The sequence below is a fragment of the Ovis canadensis genome, chromosome 9 (genome assembly GCF_042477335.2).
Source record: "Ovis canadensis isolate MfBH-ARS-UI-01 breed Bighorn chromosome 9, ARS-UI_OviCan_v2, whole genome shotgun sequence".
NCBI lineage: Eukaryota > Metazoa > Chordata > Mammalia > Artiodactyla > Bovidae > Ovis > Ovis canadensis.
In genome coordinates this window covers 77,511,385-77,531,593 of record NC_091253.1, presented here as the reverse complement: position 1 = coordinate 77,531,593, position 20,209 = coordinate 77,511,385, and the positions used below count along the sequence as shown (strand labels likewise).

Below are 20,209 nucleotides of genomic sequence, written 5' to 3'. Positions count from 1 at the left end.
TAAACAATACTAAAAAAAAAAAAAGTGTTTTTTTTTTTTAACACTACCTCACTTGCTCACATGCTTAATGCCTAATAAAAGATTAACCTTGTCCAAAGAATGGTTTGACCCTTGACTAGCTTCTGAGAGATAACCCATTAAGTCTCTGGAATATTCTACCTCTCATCCATGTATTAACCAGGGCTGACCCTGCTTAGTTTCTGAGATCAGAGGAGATCTGGTACATTCAGCCTAGGGCTGTAGGCTGGAATATCCTACCTGGTAAAGGTTATATTTGCATACCTGAGGGTCTTGAGCATGCCAGACCCTCCACGTTAGCAGTGTGATTTAGGATGAGGACCTTGGGCCAGGCAGTATCAGGTTGAGAGTCTGGAGAGTAAGGTCAGCCACAACTATGGGACCAGCTCTGATAAAATCCTGGATGCTGCTTAGTTGCTCTGTGGCATGTGGGATCCTAGTTCCTCAAGCAGGGATCAAACTCATGTCCCCTGCCTTGCAAGGTGGATTCTCAACCACTGGACCACCAGGGAAATCTCATAAAATGAGATTTTTTTTCTTAGCTTGGTGGCTAAGATCATCAATGAGTGTTTTTTTTTTTTAATAAGAAAATGGCAAATCGTCAACAAATCCTGCAAGATATTTATTTAAAAATCAATACTAAACAGGAAAATCAGAGGGAGAATGATTGCTACATTTAGTACAAAATAAGAATTGGGCTACTAGAGGCAGGGGGAGAGGGGAACAGAGAGGCTTCTTACAAGTTGTCATTCTTCAATTAAAGATTACATTCTATTTTGGTAGTGTCTCCGCCGAGCATTCCCACAGTTTTTAATAGTTCAGTCTCAGCTGTCAGGAACATTTGTGTTAATTTTCCCTGTTCAGCACACATAGGAATTGCTGTGCCTGTTGTTTGCAGATACCAAAGCTGGCTTCCTAATAATGTGACTGAAAATGTCCATCAAATATAGCTGTAAAAATTGCCTTCTGTTTCCTGAAAATCTGGGGATGCTGAAATTCATCTGCTGAGATAATAGATCATATTAAAAATTCAATGTAACAACAAACCCATTTAGAGATTAGATTTCTTTCTCTACATTAGTGGACTGGTGAAGATGAAAGGAGGACACCATGTAATTATCTTTTTAGGCCTCATTATTAATAGTTTCACGGAGAGGGGGATTTCTGTGTCACTCTGATAACATTAACCACACGTGGAGGTCAGATTCAGTAAGAAATAGTCAAAGGTTACACCCGCTTCCCTTAGTGAATTCTAACACTTCTTGTTTTCATGGGGGTGTGGTCATTTGCTATCATTGCCATAACAAATCAGAACACATTTAGCAGCAAAGGGATATCCAAACAACATCCATTCATTTTCTCATGGTTCTGTAGGTCAGATGGGCAGGTGTGGTGTGGCTCAGCTGGTTCTCTGATCTGGGTTTCACAAGGCCAAAATCAAGGTGTTAGCCAGGTGTGTTCTTTTCTAGAGGGTCTAGGGATGAATTTGTTTCCAAGGTCATTGGTATAGTTGGAAGTGTTTAGTTCTACTGAGTTTTAGGACTGAGGTCACGTTTCCTTGTTGGCTGGTGGCCTGGGTTCCCAGTTCTAGAGGCTGCTTCTGTTCCCTGATGTGTAGCTCCGCCCCTTTTCAACTTTAATGTCATCAGTGGAGGGATGTGTGCAGTTTATGCTTCAGTTCACCCTGATCTCCCCTTCTGCCCCTTCTCTCTTCTGCCTCCCTCTTCTGCTGAATCTCCCTTCTGAGTCCCACTGGAGAAATTTCTCTGCTTTAGAGGGTTCCAGTGATGATATGGCCCCCCTTGGGAAAGTACAGGATCACCTCCTTATCTTCAGGCTCATAACCTAGTTATACCTGCAACATACCTTTCCAGCAGCTACTAGGTTTAATGTTGGATTATATAACCAGATGTCAAGAATCTTGGGAGGGGGCTTCCATAGAGGCTCAGTGGTAAAAAAAAATCGGCCTGCCAATGCAGGAGACATAGGTTTGATCCCTTGTCTGGGAGGATCCCACATACCTTGGAGCAACTAAGCCCATGCAGCACAATTTTTGAGCCTGTCCTCTAGAATCCTGGAAGCCGTGACTACTGAGTCCACTTGCCACAACTACGGAAGCCCGAGTGCCTTAGAGCCCCGCGACAAGACAAGCCACCGCAATGAGAAGCCTGTGCATCCCAAGGAAGGGTAGCCCTGGCTTGCTGCAACTAGAAAAAGCCTGTGCACAGCAACTGAAGACCCAGCACAGCCAAAGATAAATAAATAAATAAATCTTAAGGGAAAAGAATCTTGGGAAAACTGTCTTTGGAATTCTGCCTAATATGTGTGGCAAGTAGACACTAAAGTGGATGGATTGTGGATGGAGATTCTCTGCTAACTACGGTACGTGGGCTAGTGCATGAGTTAAATAACTCCAAAATAGGACACGACTGAGTATGCATGAGGACGTGATTCTTATTGATTCTAATTGTATTAAATGAACACATATGCCTTATTTAACTTGAATCGCTTCTTTAGAATTAAGATTTTCCTGCTGCTGTCTTCTGTAACTAACAGCGGGGCTCCATGGAACCTGTGTGTTCTTTCTTGCCTTCCTCTTGTTGTCTCTCAGTTTACTTTATTATGCAGGCATCAAACCTTCCGATTTGTTTTTTCTGTTTCACACTTCTTACTTATGAACTTCTGAGACTTTCAGGACTGTAAGCTATGCTGATGGGCAAGAATGCCTGTGGTAGCATCTTCTGCTTCACCCAGGAAACTCCTCGTTTGGTCTTCTTGTACCTTTCTTCTTTGAGTCTTGGCACTATTTTTCCATTAAAATAATCTTATAGACATATGTTACTTTGCAGGGGGAGTGTGATTCTATTTTATCATAAAGTCTTTGAAGTTTTCTGAAGTTTAAAGTTTGTATTATTACTTAAAAAAGAATCTGGAATTAGGTAACTAATTTCCAATACTACCTACACTATTTGTTAACAATATGACTTTGGACAAGCTATATTTTTCTTTTAAAATGGGGCTACACATATCTATCTCATAGATCTTGAAGTTGAAAAGATCATTAGCTTTTTGATAAGCATTTGTTCTCTTCCCATACCCTAGCCCCCACCTTCTCCTAAAGGCTAAAGAATTTTGACGACTTCTGTTTATTGAATGTTTTAAGAAATTGGCTCAGGCTGGATCATTTCTGTGTCCCCATATTAGAAATTAAAGTTGCCTCAAGGAAGTAGTTAATTGTCCTTTGGGTAGTTGTTTTTTTCTTTTTTAATTTTTTAAGAGAATATTTTCCTTCATAATAAATATCTTTGGCAAGAAAATGGAATTGAATTGTTAGCTTTATAAATTTTATCCCAGCTTCTCTGATGAAAATAATGCTTGATTTATAGTATTAATTCTTAGATGTCTTTGAGATAATATTAAGATTTTTTATCTGTTCCATTGGTATACTTGTCTTGAAAACCACTGGGTTTTAATTACATGTCTTAGTATTTAGTAATGTCAGCACCATTTAATATCCATCTTTTCCAGACTTTTATTATCTATTCTTGCTTGTTCACTTTGTATATATGAAATTTCACAATTATCTCGGTTCAAAAAATTCCTTTGTAATTTTTATCAGAACTTTAAATTAACTTAAATTATAACTTATTTTCATGAAAATTAACATCTTTATAATGTGTTCTCTAGTAAACTGACAGGTCTTTCCAATTGATCAAAGCTTCTTTTGTATTTTTTAGCAACTTGCAAGGCTTTTCATATAGGTCTTGCAAATGTTGGGAATTTTCTTTATTCTAGAAATTTGATCCTTTGCATTGCTGTTGCAAATTGTGTCTTTGCTCCCATCACAACCTTTTATTGGTTGCCTTTTGAGTTTGTGGAAGCTCAGAAAGGTCATGAGCCCACTACCTGATGATTTATGGAAAAGCATGAATTACTAAAGATAATAGACTATTTCACTCAAAGCAACTGTCAGAAAATAATCCTCTATCATGTATCTAGAACTGTCATTTTTAAATGAGAATGGAATGAATTCCCCAAAGGAAATTTACACAGCAATCCCTTGTACTAACCACATTTGCTCTGAAGCATATTCCTCAGCTGACCCAAATGAGGGTTTCCTGACATGCTCCATTACCTGCTGTCAAGCTAACAGGAACACATGTTTCCTGGTTTTATTTTTCAAATGACAGTGGAATCAGATGGAAGGAAAAGAAATCACTGCATGATTAATTTTATGCTGTTCAAAGCAGATTCACCTCTTAAATAACATTCTGTCCTCACCCGTGAAATTATCAGATGCTAAAAATAGATTTTGCAGAACACCACGAGCTCAATAAAATCAAATAGTTCACTTTATATTTTGATCAAGTTTTATTTGTTAGATGATTTTTCTGAGTGAACTTACTAAAAAGAAAAAGCCAGCTATATATAACTGCAAGCTGCTGAAAATGCCGAGGTGAAGTCTTTGGGAAACATTATCAAGTCAAATCAAAAGGAGTAACTGGCAAAAGATGGGGCATTTGTGCTCATTTTTCACTGTCGTATGTGTTCATGGAATGCAGTGAGTTGCCTTTAGGTATACAGATGGACCACTTGGTCTAAAATAAATATGGACATGGGCACACACAGAGCAAATGGCCACCAAGGTCCAAATAATGGAGCAGACAGTGTGGTGCTTTGGCCAAGTACAAGAATCCTGCCTAACACAGAGGCAGTGAACCGAGTATTCTCCTCTAATTCATATGTTGAGGCCTGTCCTCTCAATGTGATGGTAGTAGGAGGTGAAGCCCCTGGGAGGTGATCTGGTGAGAAAGGTGAGGCCCTTTAATGTCTTCGTAAAAGAGACTCCAGAGAGATCCCTTGCAGCTTTAACCATATGAGATTATAGTAAAAAGATGTGTAGAAGTGGGTCCTCCTAACTCCTAACAAGCCAGTACCATGATCTTGGACTTCCCAGCTTCCAGAACCTTGAGAAATAAATGCTGTTTATAAGCCACTCAGACTCTGGTATTTTGTTATGGCAGTGTAAACAGATTAAGACAATAGACTTAAAAGTTTTTGTCTATTTTTCTTTTCTTTCAGTGAGAGTTTATGAAGATTAAAGATCTTGTGTGTGCATGCTAAGTCACTTCAGTTGTGTCGGACTGTGCAACCCTATGGATGGTAGCCCGCCAGGCTCCTCTGTCCATGGGATTCTCCAGGCAAGAATACTGGAATGGGTTGCCGTGTCCTCCTCCAGGGGATCTTCCCGACCCAGGGATCAAACCCACATCTGTTACGTCTAACCTACATTGGCAGCCAAGTTCTTTACCACTAGTGCCACCTGGGAAGCCCAAGAAGATGTTAAAAAGAATATATAATAAAACAGACATCACCTTATGAGAGTTTGCTGTTGCAGGAAAGTTTCATTTGAAGCCTTTCTGAAGTCTTTACCAGTTAGATTAAATCAGAATAATGGCTATTAAAATTTGTGCAAGAATTAGACCCAAAATATGGCAACTTCTACATACATTATGCTAAGCATCCCACAGGCTGTTGTGAACTGGTTAAAGCATTTATTCAGTAGCCTAAGATGTGGAAGGGAGAGCTTACCTCTAATTGAGGTAAACGAAACGAAGTCACTCAGTCATGTCTGACTCTTTGCGACCCCATGGACTGTAGCCCACCAGACTCCTCCATCCATGGAATTTTTTAGGCAAGAGTACTGGAGTGGGTTGCCATTTCCTTCTCCAGGGGGTCTTCCTGACCCGGGGATCGAACCTGGGTCTCCCACATTGCAGGCAGATGCTTTACAGTCTGAGCCACCAGGGAATCCTTGAGGTAAACTAACGTGGAAAAGCAAGATGTGGAGTCAGAATTAGAACTGCTAGTTTTTACTCTTTATTTTAATCAAGAGATTTTTTTCAAACACTTAATGATTAGTTTCATTCTTTTGCCAATTTTGTCTTATCCATAACAGTTAACACGTTCAAGTGTTAACACTTTATCACTTTCAAGTGATATTGATGTGGTATTGGTTTTATTTGACTGACAAATGATATCAGTACCATTATCTCAAAGGAAAATATGCATCTGGACATTTTAATTGAAGTGCAAAACAATTTTATAATAGTGACTTTTTCACAATGCGCACAGCTGCCTTTGTATCTGGAGAAACTATGCGATTTCATCTCTTTGTCTCTCAGTAAACGTGAAAGCCATTATTACTTTCAGATGCAAGCGTTATTAGATAAGTCATTTGAAGATAAAATTGCTAACGGTATCCTTATTTCATACATGAAATTTTAAATTAACTTGGCATATTGGTTATAATATTTTCTGTAAAGACTTTATTGTTATTCATTTGTAGAAGGATTCGGATCAAGTGCATCATTGAAAGATCATGGACAATGATTGGCAGGCATGTGAATAATAATGGAACTGAAATTTTCAACATGGTTTTGCAATATATTATTCTGTACAAAAAGGAGATAAGGTTTCTTATTTAAAATTCTCTGTAAGTATGAGATTACCATTTTGCCAGTTCGTTGAAGACATGTTTCCTTTCTGAAAGGCTGCCCTGTGAGTGTGTCATCTGATTGATTCAGTAATGTTTGGTTGGGGTCCGCTGGAGAAACTGCTGACAGAAGTAAAATTTAAAATTAATTAAGGGACTACAAATGTTCCTCAAGGCTCAGTCAAGTTAGGTTGGGGAAAAGTTTGAAGTTCACAATCAGAATAGAAATAACGCCCTCCCATGATTACCTGCAGGACAAGAGTTTTTTTTTTTTTTCCTTCTTTTCCTTAATATGAACATGTTGTGGTGGGAATTAAATGATGTTTACATAAAACATCAGCAGCTAATTGAACTGTAAAAAAAAGAACTCCAAATCAGCGTACTGACTGTTTTAACTCCAGTGGCAATTAACTAAGCTGATACTTTCCTCCACTAAAGTAGCATTAAAATGAAATTCTTTCAATAGAGAAAATAGGTGATATCCTGGAAATATGGTGTTTTAAGATATTCATTAATTCTTAACAGAACAGCAATTTCCTTTGGCATTAAATGGTTGAGTATCTATAATGGACTATAACTAAAAGTAAAAAACCACAATCACTCTTATAGATGGGATAAACTTTACCACTGCACTTTCTAAACATCACAGCCAGGGTGTGTATTGGTGTCTGTGTGGGAAGAAATAAAGGAGAATGAGAACATCAAGAGGGAATTAAGGGCTAAAAATGAGTGTGAAGAATGCTCAGAATCTCAATATGTGGTTAAGAAATGGTTAAGCGGAAGAATATGGGAGAGGGGAGATGTGTTTAAAAGCAGAGTCAATTGTTTAAATAGATATAGAAAATAGTTTCATTCAAAAACCAGTAACATGGTAAACAGCGACCATCAGCAATAACAATTAAACCACCATGTCCATTTAATCTGAATTTTATAGAGTTGATCTCTTGAATATTTCTCAAACCTTTGCCCTCATTTATCCTCACTGCCTTTGAGTGAGCCTTTTATAAGCCTGCCGATTTCTCTTCGTGAAGGCAGCTTCTTGCTCTAGGAGCTGAATTCCACACTCACAACAGAGCTGGCAGTTTAAAACACAAACGATTCATTTCATCTACCTCTTGAAAGCCTTCTATGACCCCTTGTGGCCCCATAACAGGGTCTGGGGCATTCACAGCCCTGAAACCTGAACCTGTCTAATTTGTTGCTAAACTCTGTTTTATGCCCCTCGGGCATAAAATGTCACCAGCCCGGCTGACATTCCTTTACCACGCTGGCTCTTTATTGTCTTTGGCTTTTTAATTTATTGGCCACTTTATTTAAAATGCTCCTCTCTTTCTTTACTACCTTTGTAAAAATTTACCAGTCCTTTAAATTCTTAATTTCTCATGTTTTCTAGACAGAGTCAATTACTCCCTCCTCAATCTTCCTATGGCATTTGGTTAGTACCTTGTCATTTCGTAATTATATTTTATTGCAATTAATATTTGGTTATGTGTATTTTTGCCCTGCAAGATGACTGAAATGTAGAGACCGATCTTGGTCGTCATCTTGTTCTTTCCATCACCTCTGCAGTGTCTCCATATAGCCTGTTAAATTATGAAGATCAAAGAGGTTATAAATGTATAAAGAAATTTGTATGTATCCAGAATTATAGAGGTGCCTCAAAAACTATGTTCAAGACAAAACATATAGGACCAAAGGATATGGAGAGTTGAAAATCAGTCATCATCACTAGAGGCATATAGGTTTGTTGTTGTTTAGTCGCTAAGTTGTGTCTGACTCTTTTGTGACCCAATGGACTACAGACTGTCAGGTTCCTCTGTCCATAGGATTTTCCAGGCAAGAATTCCGGAGTGGATTGACATTTTCTTCTCCAGAGGGCATATAGGTTAGGTGAAACCAAACAAATTGATTTATAATCCTTTTTTTTTTTTTGGTGTTTCTAAAAAGTTACTTACATTGCCAACTTTCATTTACTTTTCTGTGGGAATATTCTGACTGCTAAAAAAATGCTGCATTCAAAATGAATAAAATAGCAGTTTTTTATATTCATATCTCAAAATAACTCCCCAGATGGTCTTCAAACTTTCCAAGAAAATAAACTTTGGAAAGAAGTCAAACATGAGATTTCTCTGCCTAAAAATACACTTCAACCCCAATGAGGTTATAGATGTGAGGTAACCAGAGATTATTTGACTTTGTCATTTACAGGAGAAAAGTATCACTGGATTCAAGATTTAAAAAGAAAATGCACTCGGCAGTACAATTATTCACATAGGTTTACAGTTTAAGCTTTTGATTCATCATCAGCATTATATTATCATCATGTTCATTATGTCCAGTGTGCAATTATTAAGAATGTACTGTTTACAAAGCACTTAACATATTTTCCCTCATTTAATCTTTAGAGTTTCATAAAGATAGTAAGGCAGACACTGAAGACTCAATGTGTAATTCACTTTATATCTCCTGTAATACCCTTCTCCCTTACCTTTGTATATTACAGAGGTTCAGTTCAGTTCAGTTCAGTTCAGTTCAGTCGCTCAGTCGTGTCCAAATCTTTGTGACCCCATGAATCGCAGCACGCCAGGCCTCCCTGTCCATCACCATCTCCCGGAGTTCACTCAGACTCACATCCATCGAGTCAGTGATGCCATCCAGCCATCTCACCCTCTGTCGTTCCTTTCTCCTCCTGCCCCCAATCCCTCCCAGCATCAGAGTCTTTTCCAATGAGTCAACTCTTCGCATGAGGTGGCCAAAGTACTGGAGCTTCAGCTTTAGCATCATTCCTTCCAAAGAAATCCCAGGGCTGATCTCCTTTAGAATGGACTACCTGGATCTTCTTGCAGTCCAAGGGACTCTCAAGAGTCTTCTCCAACACCACAGTTCAAAAGCATCAATTCTTTGGTGCTCAGCCTTTTTCACAGTCCAACTCTCACATCCATACATGACCACAGGAAAAACCATAGCCTTGACTAGACGGACCTTAGTTGGCAAAGTAATGTCTCTGCTTTTGAATATACTATCTGGGTTGGTCATAACTTTTCTTCCAAGGAGTAAGCGTCTTTTAATTTCATGGCTGCAGTCACCATCTGCAGTGATTTTGGAGCCCCCCAAACATAAAGTCTGACACTGTTTCTACTGTTTCCCCATCTATTTCCCATGAAGTGATGGGACCGGATGCCATGATCTTCATTTTCTGAATGTTGAGCTTTAGGCCAACTTTTTCACTCTCCACTTTCACTTTCATCAAGAGGCTTTTTAGTTCCTCTTCACTTTCTGCCATAAGGGTGGTGTCATCTGCATATCTGAGGTTATTGATATTTCTCTCGGCAATCTTGATTCCAGCTTGTGCTTCTTCCAGCCCAGCGTTTCTCATGATGTACTCTGCATATAAGTTAAATAAGCAGGGTGACAATATACAGCCTTGAGGTACTCCTTTTAGAAAGTGAAATATCAGAATTCCCAGTCTCTCCTGCAAGTAGATGTGCCCATGTGATACAATTCTGACCAATGGCATATAGGTGGACATCTCTGGAATAGAATCTTTCCTCAAAAAATTTCAAGGAGAAGATTTACCCTTCATTCTTCCCTTTGTTTATCTAAAACCTGACCCGAAGCCTAGAAGTACAGCAGACACTGAAAACATGAGGGAAAAGGATGAGACTAGGGAAGCAAGAAGAGTCATAAGGACCTTAAATAGACTGTTAGGAAGTAAGGTTGTCCAAAATCAAACTACTGCTCTGGTGAATGAGAATAACAAGTCAATTTAATCAGAATTCTATAGATTTGATCTCTTGATAATTTTTCAAAAATTTGTCCTCCTCTACCTTCCTGCTGTCAGTGGGCTGACTTTTTTTTAATGAATAACAAATATGTCCTTTTAAAAAACATTCTTTATTTGGCTGCCCTGAGTCTTAATTGTGGCAGGCAGCATCTCTGTCACTGCATGCAGGTCCTTCACTGCTGTGGTGTGGCTTTTCTCTAGTCGTGGTGCTTGGGCTTAGTTGCCGTGGTATGTGGAATCTTCGTGCCCTAACCAGGGACTGAACTCACATCCCCTGCATTGGAAGGTGAACTCTTAACCACTAGACCACTGGGAAGTCCCTGGCCTGGATTTTTATATGCCCTCCTTTTCTGGAAAGCAGCTGCTTCTTTGCACTGATAACTTCATGAAACTACATTACTCTTGGATTCACAACTTCTGTATTTTTAGTTATATGAGAAAAACGAAAGCCCCTATTTAGTTAGGCTGCTGTGGTGGGAGTTTCCTTATACACTCAACACAAGCATAACTAATTCAGATTGATTCTACTCTTTCTATTTTACAGATGATGAAATGGAGGATTAGGAAGGTTTTATAACTTTCCCAAAGTTGCCCACTTTGTAAGTACTTTTTGTGAGATTCAAACTATCAGAATCTGAAGCTGATTTTCTTTACACTATAGAATTTCATACATACATAAATATTAGGCTGGGCTTTCCTGGTAAAGAATCCACCTGCAATGCAGGAGACTCTGGTTTGATTCCTAATTTGGGAATATACCCTGGAAAAGGAAACGGCAACCCATTGCAGTATTCTGGTCTGGAGAATTCCATGGACAGAGGAGACTGACAGGCTATAGTCCATGGGGTTGCAAAGAGTTGGACAAGAGTGGGTGACTTTCACTTCCTGGAGAAGGGATAGGTTACCCATTCCAGTATTCTTGGGTTTCCCTGGTGGCTCAGAGAGTAAAGAATCCACCACCTGCAATGTGGGAGACCTGGGTTTGATCCCTGGGTTGGAAAGAGGCCCTGGAGGAGGGCATGACAACCCACTCCAGTATTCCGGCTTGGAGAATCCCCATAGACAGAGGAGCCTGGCAGAGTCCATGGGGTAGCAGACAGTCAGACACAACTGAGCGAATCAGCACAGCACAGCACATATATTAGGCTGAATCACTTAGGATAGCCAGTGGCCATTTCATACAGTTCACCCTAGTTGGTTAAGTACCATGCTAATAACTTGTAACATGCGTACATGCATACTCACAATAATTCTAAAAGTGCATCTCTGTCTCCTGGACAATTAATAAAATTCAGATATGATTAATTAAGTTGGTGAATGAGGAAATACTATAATGAATAAATTAATTAAACTGTTATTTCTAAAGTCACCAATGTTTTGTGTATAAATACAGGTTTAATTGGCCAGGCAATGGCACCCCACTCCAGTACTCTTGCCTGGAAAATCCCATGGATGGTGGAGCCTGGTAGGCTGCAGTCCATGGGGTCGCTAGGAGTCGGACACGACTGAGAGACTTCACTTTCATGCATTGGAGAGGGAAATGGCAACCCACTCCAGTGTTCTTGCCTGGAGAATCCCAGGGATGGAGGAACCTAGTGGGCTGGCGTCTATGGGGTTGCAGCGTTGGACACGACTGAAACAACTTAGCAGCAGCAGCAGCACAGGTTTAATGTTCAAATACCTGGCGTTGCTCCCAGCATTCAGAGGCACCCCCAAAATATTCATTGAACAAAGAATATTTTGAATTTAGTAACCTTCTTTGCAGGTGGCTTTAAAAAAATATTTTGATGTTCACTTTTTGGCTGTTCCATGCAGCATGTGGGATTCTAATTCCCCAACCAGGGATCAAAGCCAAGCCCTCTACCGTGGAAGCATGGGGTTTCAACCACTGGACTGGCAGGGAAGTCCCCCCTCCCCAAAACATACTTTTTTTTTCTTTTAAATTAATTAATTTATTTTAATTGGAGGCTAATTACTTTACAATCTTGTGGTGGTTTTTGCCATACATCAGCATGTATCAGCCATGGGTGTACATATGTAATGGGAAGTATTATTGCCTTATTATAATTACTGATCTGATGCTCAGTTATGTTACACCTTAGAAACAAATGACTAGTTTTACCAGGGATATTCTTACCAACTTGGTCTAGCACATTATTATTCTTATTTTAAAACATGGCTCAATTTACCCACAATGTGATGTCTTCCTAACACCTACCTTACTATTATTCTCTACCTTGCATGTACATCTGTTATTACATTAACTACGACCTCATAGTATCTTTCCCTACCAATTTGTGACCTCATGAAAGGCAAGTAACTTGTCTTCATCTTTATAGTCCAGGGACTTGAATGGCATTTGATAAACACTTGCTAAATTTTGATAAATGGAATTTATTACTATAATTCAATCTGTTTAATGTCAACTGTTTATTTTATAAAGACAGATTTATCTGTAAACTTTCATATGAGATTTAATGACATTTGGGGGGAATATGGGAAAATATTCATTTGAAAGAAAACAAAGTGAGTTAAAGTTGAATTTTGAGAGAATATTTGAATATTTGGAAATAGACAATAACTCAAAAGAGGAAGAAATGGTAAGTAGGTGGTAGCCGATGTTTTTGGTTATAAAGGACACCCAGGTGTCCTCTGTGACTTTGATGACACCTCATCATTGCTATGTGAAAGCAATGAGAATTGTATAAAGGGCAGCTGAAGACTACCACACAAGCAAGGATATAGAAAGTGCATTATGCTTGTGAGTAAGGCCACGTTTTGATATGCTTTAGAAAGTTCTGCTTTGCTGCAATATATTTTGGTATAAGGTCATCATCAATGGCATCAGGATACAAGATGGAAATATTAGATTTGTGATATTGAATGAGGCAGTCAGCCATAGACTCTGAGCAAATCTTAAAGTTTTTGCTGAGTATGGTCTGTCAGTATTATCTGAAGGCTGATCTGTCTTCTGATTCTGCACCATCTTTGTAGCTAGTCACTCAGACAACAGAGTAGATCAAGGTAACTGCTACATGACTTACATGTAACTAGACGCTCTTCCAGGAAAAGCAGATTGGCTTATTAGTGCTTGCTACGATGTTTGCTGCTCACTCAAAAAGTGCTGAGGTCCTTGGCCTCTCTCCTGAGATGCAACCCACTGTGCGTGGATGTGCGTCTAGCTTTTCTCGTTCCTTTTTATGAACTGGGGCGTGCAAGTTGAAGCTCATGTTTCTGTGCTGTGTGAGTAATAAAGTCCTTTGTCTCTGACCCAGGAATCTCATGGCTTCTGTCATCATGACTCTTGCCCATAACACTGCAGTAAATTAAACTGTTAGCTTGCAAGCTGGGTCAAATCTCACATGCTTCCCAGTTCTTGAAAATTGATGCCTCCTTCGTAAAAGCTGTGCTCAGTGGACAAATAAAGTCTTACATAAAGGTTGAATGGTGTCCAAGGAATCATCTGTAAACAGTAGCCAGCCTACCAAAATGAAGGCTAAAATGGAAAATATTATAACATTTTAAGGTAAAGTGACTCTCATGTTCCAGTGAATTTATAAATGTAATATTTTGTCACACTGAACAAACATTCCTGCACCCACAGTAAACATGTTTTTTGAGTTAGGTAGGTCATTTAAAGCACTGGATCTCAGGGTAATACTTGCTTGGGTGAAACAGGTAAAATGCAAAGCTGACACCAAAGAAAGATTGAATGCTTACTGGAGCACTTAGGAAATTTCACTCATACATATATAAAAGTCAGTAACTCTATTCAAAAAGTAACAGTGTGTTGAAGGACAACCAAGTGAATAACACAGTAAAAGTAAAATACTTTTATAGACACTGGGAGATATGGTTATACATATAAAAGAGACTAAATTGTTCTGTTCAACTAACAGATATTCAAGGGCAGTCAAGTGAGTAATGAAATAACTGTAAGTTGTTTTCATAGCGCTGTGAAGACGCAGTTAGTCGTAACAGTCATGGTACTGCAGTCACTGCTGACTTGTGTGGTTTAATCCTTCAACTGTTACATCAAATATTCTAGCATAAAAATGTACATGAACAAACACAAAATGCTGAAAAATGCTAACAAAAAACCAGAACTGGGAATGAGGGAGCAAGAAAAACACAAAAGAGTTAAAGATTTAAGCTTGCTAGTGTATATGAAAAAACCTGCCATAAAAAGCATTCATTAATTCAGAAACTTTCACAATTATGAGAGGAGAGATTCCAAAATGGGCAGATCTATTTATAAACATGTAACAACCTAGAAGCAGCAAGTATCCAGTGAGGTAGAACTTTAATTAAATGCCTAGAGGCAATCTAAAATGATGTAAGTGAATTTAAAATTTTAAAGGAAGTAATCAGTTATAATTACAAATAGAGTTATAGATAATTATACAAATTCTATAGTACATTAAATGAATGGCATATCCTTCTGTCTTTGGTTATTCCTTCCATTATTGAGCTGCTCTAATATCCCACTCATTTGTTCTTGTCTTTAAGGAGTTTATATTCTAGTGGGGAAAACAGTATATAAACAACTGTCTACAATATGCCATATTTATTTAACTACTCTAATATATATGCAAAGATGTTTTGAGACTAATTTCTGCTGAAAGCAACTACAAAGGGCTTCATGGACGACGTGGCATTACTCAATAGAAAACTCAGTAGAATCTTTAGAAACAAAGGGATGGATTGGAAAGTGCCTGAATCTAGGCACAAAATCGTGCAAGTACTGGGCAAGTTCAGCGAAGGCTGAGTGGTCTGTAATGTCAGTAGAGTATTGGATTTTATTCTGTTAGTTATTTTATTGTTATTTTGTCAATCAAGATTATTTTCTATTTCTCTTTAAAAGATGAGTTAGTTCATTTATAATTACTGATACGGTAAATGTTTGGTCTCTGTCTGCCAAGTAGTCGTTATATGATTTATTTACTCATTTTCTCTTTTGTGAAGGTTTACATCTTTCCCTCACAATTACCTTTGTACTAGTATGTTTTCAATTTTAGTATATGTGCTGCTGAAGCGAGCACTGTACTAATACCTTTATAGAACATCTTAATTTCTCTTTTTGTCTTCCTGTATCCCTCTTCCTGCTCCCCAAACCTCATTTCTGTCGTGTTTGCTCAGTTGCTTTAGTTTTGTTTGACTATTTGCGATCCCATGGACTGTAGCCCACCAGGCTCCTCTGTCCATGGGATTTTCCAGTCAAGAATACTGGAGCCAGCCATTTCCTTCTCCTTTCTCTCTCTTACTATTGTTTAATGGTTGCCTACTATAAGCAATACTGGTATTACCTAATAAATTCCTTTTCCTCCCTTCATTTCTTATTTGAGATAATACTCTTTTACTTCCCATTAATGGCAACCCACTCCAGTACTCTTGCCTGGAAAATCCCATGGACAGAGGTAACTACAGTCCGTGGGGTCGCAAAGAGTCGGACACGACTGAGCAACTTCACTTTCACTTTCAATACCCAGTTAATACCCAATCTAAGTTAATAGTGAAGTAATCAGTGAATTCATTTTAGTTTTTAATATACTCCCCATTCCTGCCCTGTGATGTGTTTTGAAATGGGTGGTTGAAATGTATCTATATTCTCAGAGTATATATACATCATATATTATGGGGGCAGGAGGAGAAGGGGACGACTGAGGATGAGATGGCTGGATGGCATCACTGACTCGATGGACGTGAGTCTGAGTGAACTCAGGGAGATGGTGATGAACAGGGAGGCCTGGCGTGCTGAGATTCATGGGGTCGCAAAGAGTCGGACACGACTGAGCGACTGAACTGAACTGAACTGATATTATAATTGCCCCTTCATGATCATCATATAGCAAAAATTGTAAAGGTAAATGTGTTTTTAATGTTTTTCATCAGTCTTTTTTGATTGTCTCAAATTTTTCTTATAGATTCCTCAGGAACAGCTCACAGAAACATTATTTTCTAACTTATACATTCTTTCCATTTTCTCTGCAGTCTTTATACTTGGGGATCAGTTTGACTGGATAGAAAAGCTTGGTTTATATTTTCCTTTCTTGAATATTTTAAATATGTTTTTATATTCTTTTTTAGACTAAAGAATTGCTGTTTAAAAGTTTAATGATAAACTGACTTTTCCTTTTCTCCAGAGGTCAGTATTTTTCTTAGAATAGGGATTCTCGAGTATTTTTGGTCTCAAGAACTGTTTACAGCCTTAAAAGCTATTGAGGGCCTCCCAAACCCTTAATTTGTGTGTTACATATGATATTTACTTTACTAAAATTAAAACTGAGAAATTAAAAAAGTTATTTATTAATTCATTTAAAATATGGCAATCAATAGAAAAAAGTAAAGAAAATGTTGTTAAATAGAAGGCAGTAAACAAGAATGATAGCAATATATCTGAATGTATTAGCAATTAGAATTAATATAAATGCTCTAATTTACCTGCAAGTATTTTTTCAGACTGGATTAAAATGAAAAAAACAAAAACAATATCAAGTTATTTGTAAGACATGCCTAAAATATAAAAACAAGTAACGTTTTAAAGGAAAGGCATAAAGAATAAATGCCAGGTTAATATTAAATTGAAAAAAGTTGATATAACTTCATCAAGTTGTATAAGATGAAATAAACTTTAAGGTAAACATCTCATAGAAGGAACAACTTATTGTTGTAGTTAGAAGATATAACAAGGCTTCCCAGGTGGTGCTAAAGGTAAAGAACATGTCTGCCAAGGCAGGGGATGTAAGAGACACTGGTTCCATCCCTAGTTGGGAAGAACCCCCTGGAGGAGGAAATGGCAACTCACTCCTGGAGAATATTCTTTCCTGGAGAATCCCATGGACAGAGAAGCCTGGGGAGGCTACAGTCCACAGGGTTGCAAAGAGTGACTTAGCATGCAGCATGCAAGAAGATATAACAATTCTGAACCTGTGTATATCTAAACACAAACAAAATAAAGATAAAAATCTGGTAGAGTTACATCCTGAAATAAACAAATCCACTGTCATAGTGGGGAAATTGTAATAGACATCTCTTAAAATTAACAGGCACATTTGGCAAAAAAATAGTAAGAAAGTGGTGAAAAGCCAAATAACACTGTTAATCAGCCTATTTAATGCATATATGATTGAAACTTTATGCATAATAATTAGAGTACATATGCAACAAACTACACTCAACAAAGATTGAAAACTTGAGTTTAAGCTGATCACATTCTCTGATTATAAAAAATAATATTAGAACTCAATTAAAAAATATTAGTCACACCCCAGTGAAAAATTAGAAAACGCCTTTTGGGATCAAAGAAAAAAAGTAGAATTTAGATAATATTTTGATCTATTTGAATTTAGATACTTCTGTCTATTTGAATCTAGATAATATTTGATACTATTTTGAAAAACTATGCATAAAAATGAATGGAATGTAGCTTAAGTGATAAGGAAAATTTCATGAATGCAAATATTAGAAAAGAAAGACTGAGAAATTAGTGGCTTACACATCTAACACAAGAATTTAAGAAAAGAATAATACACCAAACAGAAATAAAAGAAGATAATAATATAAAGAATAAATATTGGATACCCTGGAGCCCACTCTCCTTATGATACAGCCAACATTTTGTCTATGGCATGTATATGTCCCTGAATAAATATGCTTTCACTCTTAAGAAAAAGAAAAGAATAAATTGATTATATAAATATAGTGGCATAAACAACTGGTTCTTTGAAAAGATTAATAAAATAGACCAATTTCTGGCAAGTCTTTATAATTTCAACATTTTCTGTTTGTTCCTCCAACTAATTAACCGCTATAGTATCTATTTATAAGTTAGTCAACTGCAGAAAGTATATGGTCTACAGCCATACCACTCTGAACACGCCCAATCACATCTGAAAAAAATATATGAAACTGTCTGTTCAAATAACTGGGGTAGTTTCAGTTAACTATAGATACAGAGAGACATGAGTCTGGTATGGACATAATGATTATAGTTTCAACTAGTTATACAAACAGAACAGTAGATAATATAACAGAATTTAATGGTGTTGGGGGCAACTAGAGTGCAATTAAAAGTTTAATAATTATAAAAATTATCATGGGATATATCAAATTAATAATGAGATTTGTTGTTTTTACATGAAGGTGCTCTGTATGAATTAATCTGAACATCTAAAGAGGATCTGTAAAGATTTGTATGACCCCAGTCAATCTGTTAACTAAGCAAAGGTTCAATGCCCGACAGGCACAGCAGCCAAAACTATGGCACCAGGTTTTGACAAAAGCATGAGCTTTATTGCAAGGTCAACTGGCAAGGAGGCAGCAGTCTCAAATCTTTCCCCTCCATCCCGGGTTCAGGAAGAATTTAAAGGGGTCAGGAAAATTTCAAACTTGGGTGCTGATTGCTTAGTCTCAAATCAGTCCATAGAAGCTCTAAGTGTTACTGGAAGCGAGCATTCCTTTGTTGAAGGACTTACCTCTTTGTGGTAAAATTTTATTCTTAAAGCTCTGTAGCCTAAAGATTCTTGTTTCGGGAGTCATACCAGAGACATGGGGGGCGGAGGTCGGGGGGAGCGGTTCCAGTCTTGCACATGCGCAGTGCTGTCTCTGTAAAAGAAAGTCTGATTAATCAACAACCCATTCAAGGAGGCAAAACTAGTTTAAGCTGGTCAAGGTTTTACCTGGGCTTCCCAGGTGGCGTGCATGGAAAAGAACCAGCCTGCCAGTGTAGTTAGTCACGGTAGCAGACTCTGGTTTGAGGAGGAGGAGGGCATGGCAACCCACCAGTATTCTTGCCTGGAGAAGCCCATGGACAGAGGAGCCCAGCGGGCTACAGTCCGTGGGGTCGCAGAGTCTGGCACAACGGAAGCGACTTAGCACGCAGCACACAGACAAGGTTTTCCGTGATGTTTCAAGTCCTCTGAAGATTGTTTTGTGATGTTCAGATTTTTTTTTTTTTCTTGATGGAAGTGTCTGTGTGTGTGGGTACTGCCTCACAGATTCACCTTCATATAAATCTACTAGATCAAGAAGAAAGATAACAAAGAGGGGGAAAGAAATATGATATGACTACTATCAACGGGAGAGAGTTAAGGTACAATAATAGTCACTATGCCCTGTAAGTATTAAAGCAAAGGGACCTCTGAGGAGGTGGCAGTCCTATCTGAAAGTCAGTACTATGGTGAGAAGGAACTCTCTTTACAATTCGAATCATGAGTATAGAATTAGGTTCTATGGTGTACACAAGGCATGGCATTCAGAAAGTTACTCGAATCCATGGGTCTGACTTATTTTTCAACCTATAGAATGGATCTTTGAATAACAACAAAATAATTGAAGTGTGAAAATTAAATAAGAAAGGCTAGGTAAAGCACCAAAGACTTAGCAGTAGGTGCTAAAATAAATACTAATGCACTTTACCCTTCCATTATGTTCCTGTAACAATTTCTACATACTTAATGATGGTCATTTAATTCACTGATGCCTGGAGATTTGTTATAGTTAGACTAACTATACATGTTGTGGATGCTGTTAGTATAAATGACAAAAGTTATTTAGTAGTATTTATATTAATATAATCATATAAAATAAATGGTTATCTGGGGAGTTCCCAGGTGATCCAGTGGTTATGACTCTGCACTCCTAATGCAAAGAGCCCAGGTTTGATCCCTGGTCAGATAACTAGATCCCCAGGGATCTTCCCGACCCAGGAATCAAAACCAGGTCTCTCACACTGCAGGCAGATTCTTTACCATCAGCCATCAGGGAAGCCCAAACTAGATCCCACATGTCGCAACTTAAGACCTAGCACAGCCAAATAAAAGCAACAACAAATACTGGTATATAAATGTTCACAGTAGAAAATGTCCATTAACTGATGAATGAATAAAAATTTTTTAAAAAGACTATCTGAA

At 38.0% G+C, this 20,209-nt stretch overlaps 1 long non-coding RNA gene across 1 annotated transcript; it reads right to left on the bottom strand.

Moving 5' to 3' along the window:
* Positions 1 to 619: 619 nt before the first annotated feature.
* On the bottom strand, positions 620 to 18,859 carry LOC138446268 (uncharacterized). Its single transcript, XR_011259249.1, has 4 exons — positions 18,773 to 18,859; positions 6,531 to 6,637; positions 5,611 to 5,843; positions 620 to 1,022 (listed from the first exon to the last, which is right to left on the bottom strand). It is a non-coding gene; the product is annotated as an uncharacterized lncRNA (long non-coding RNA).
* Positions 18,860 to 20,209: the final 1,350 nt, after the last annotated feature.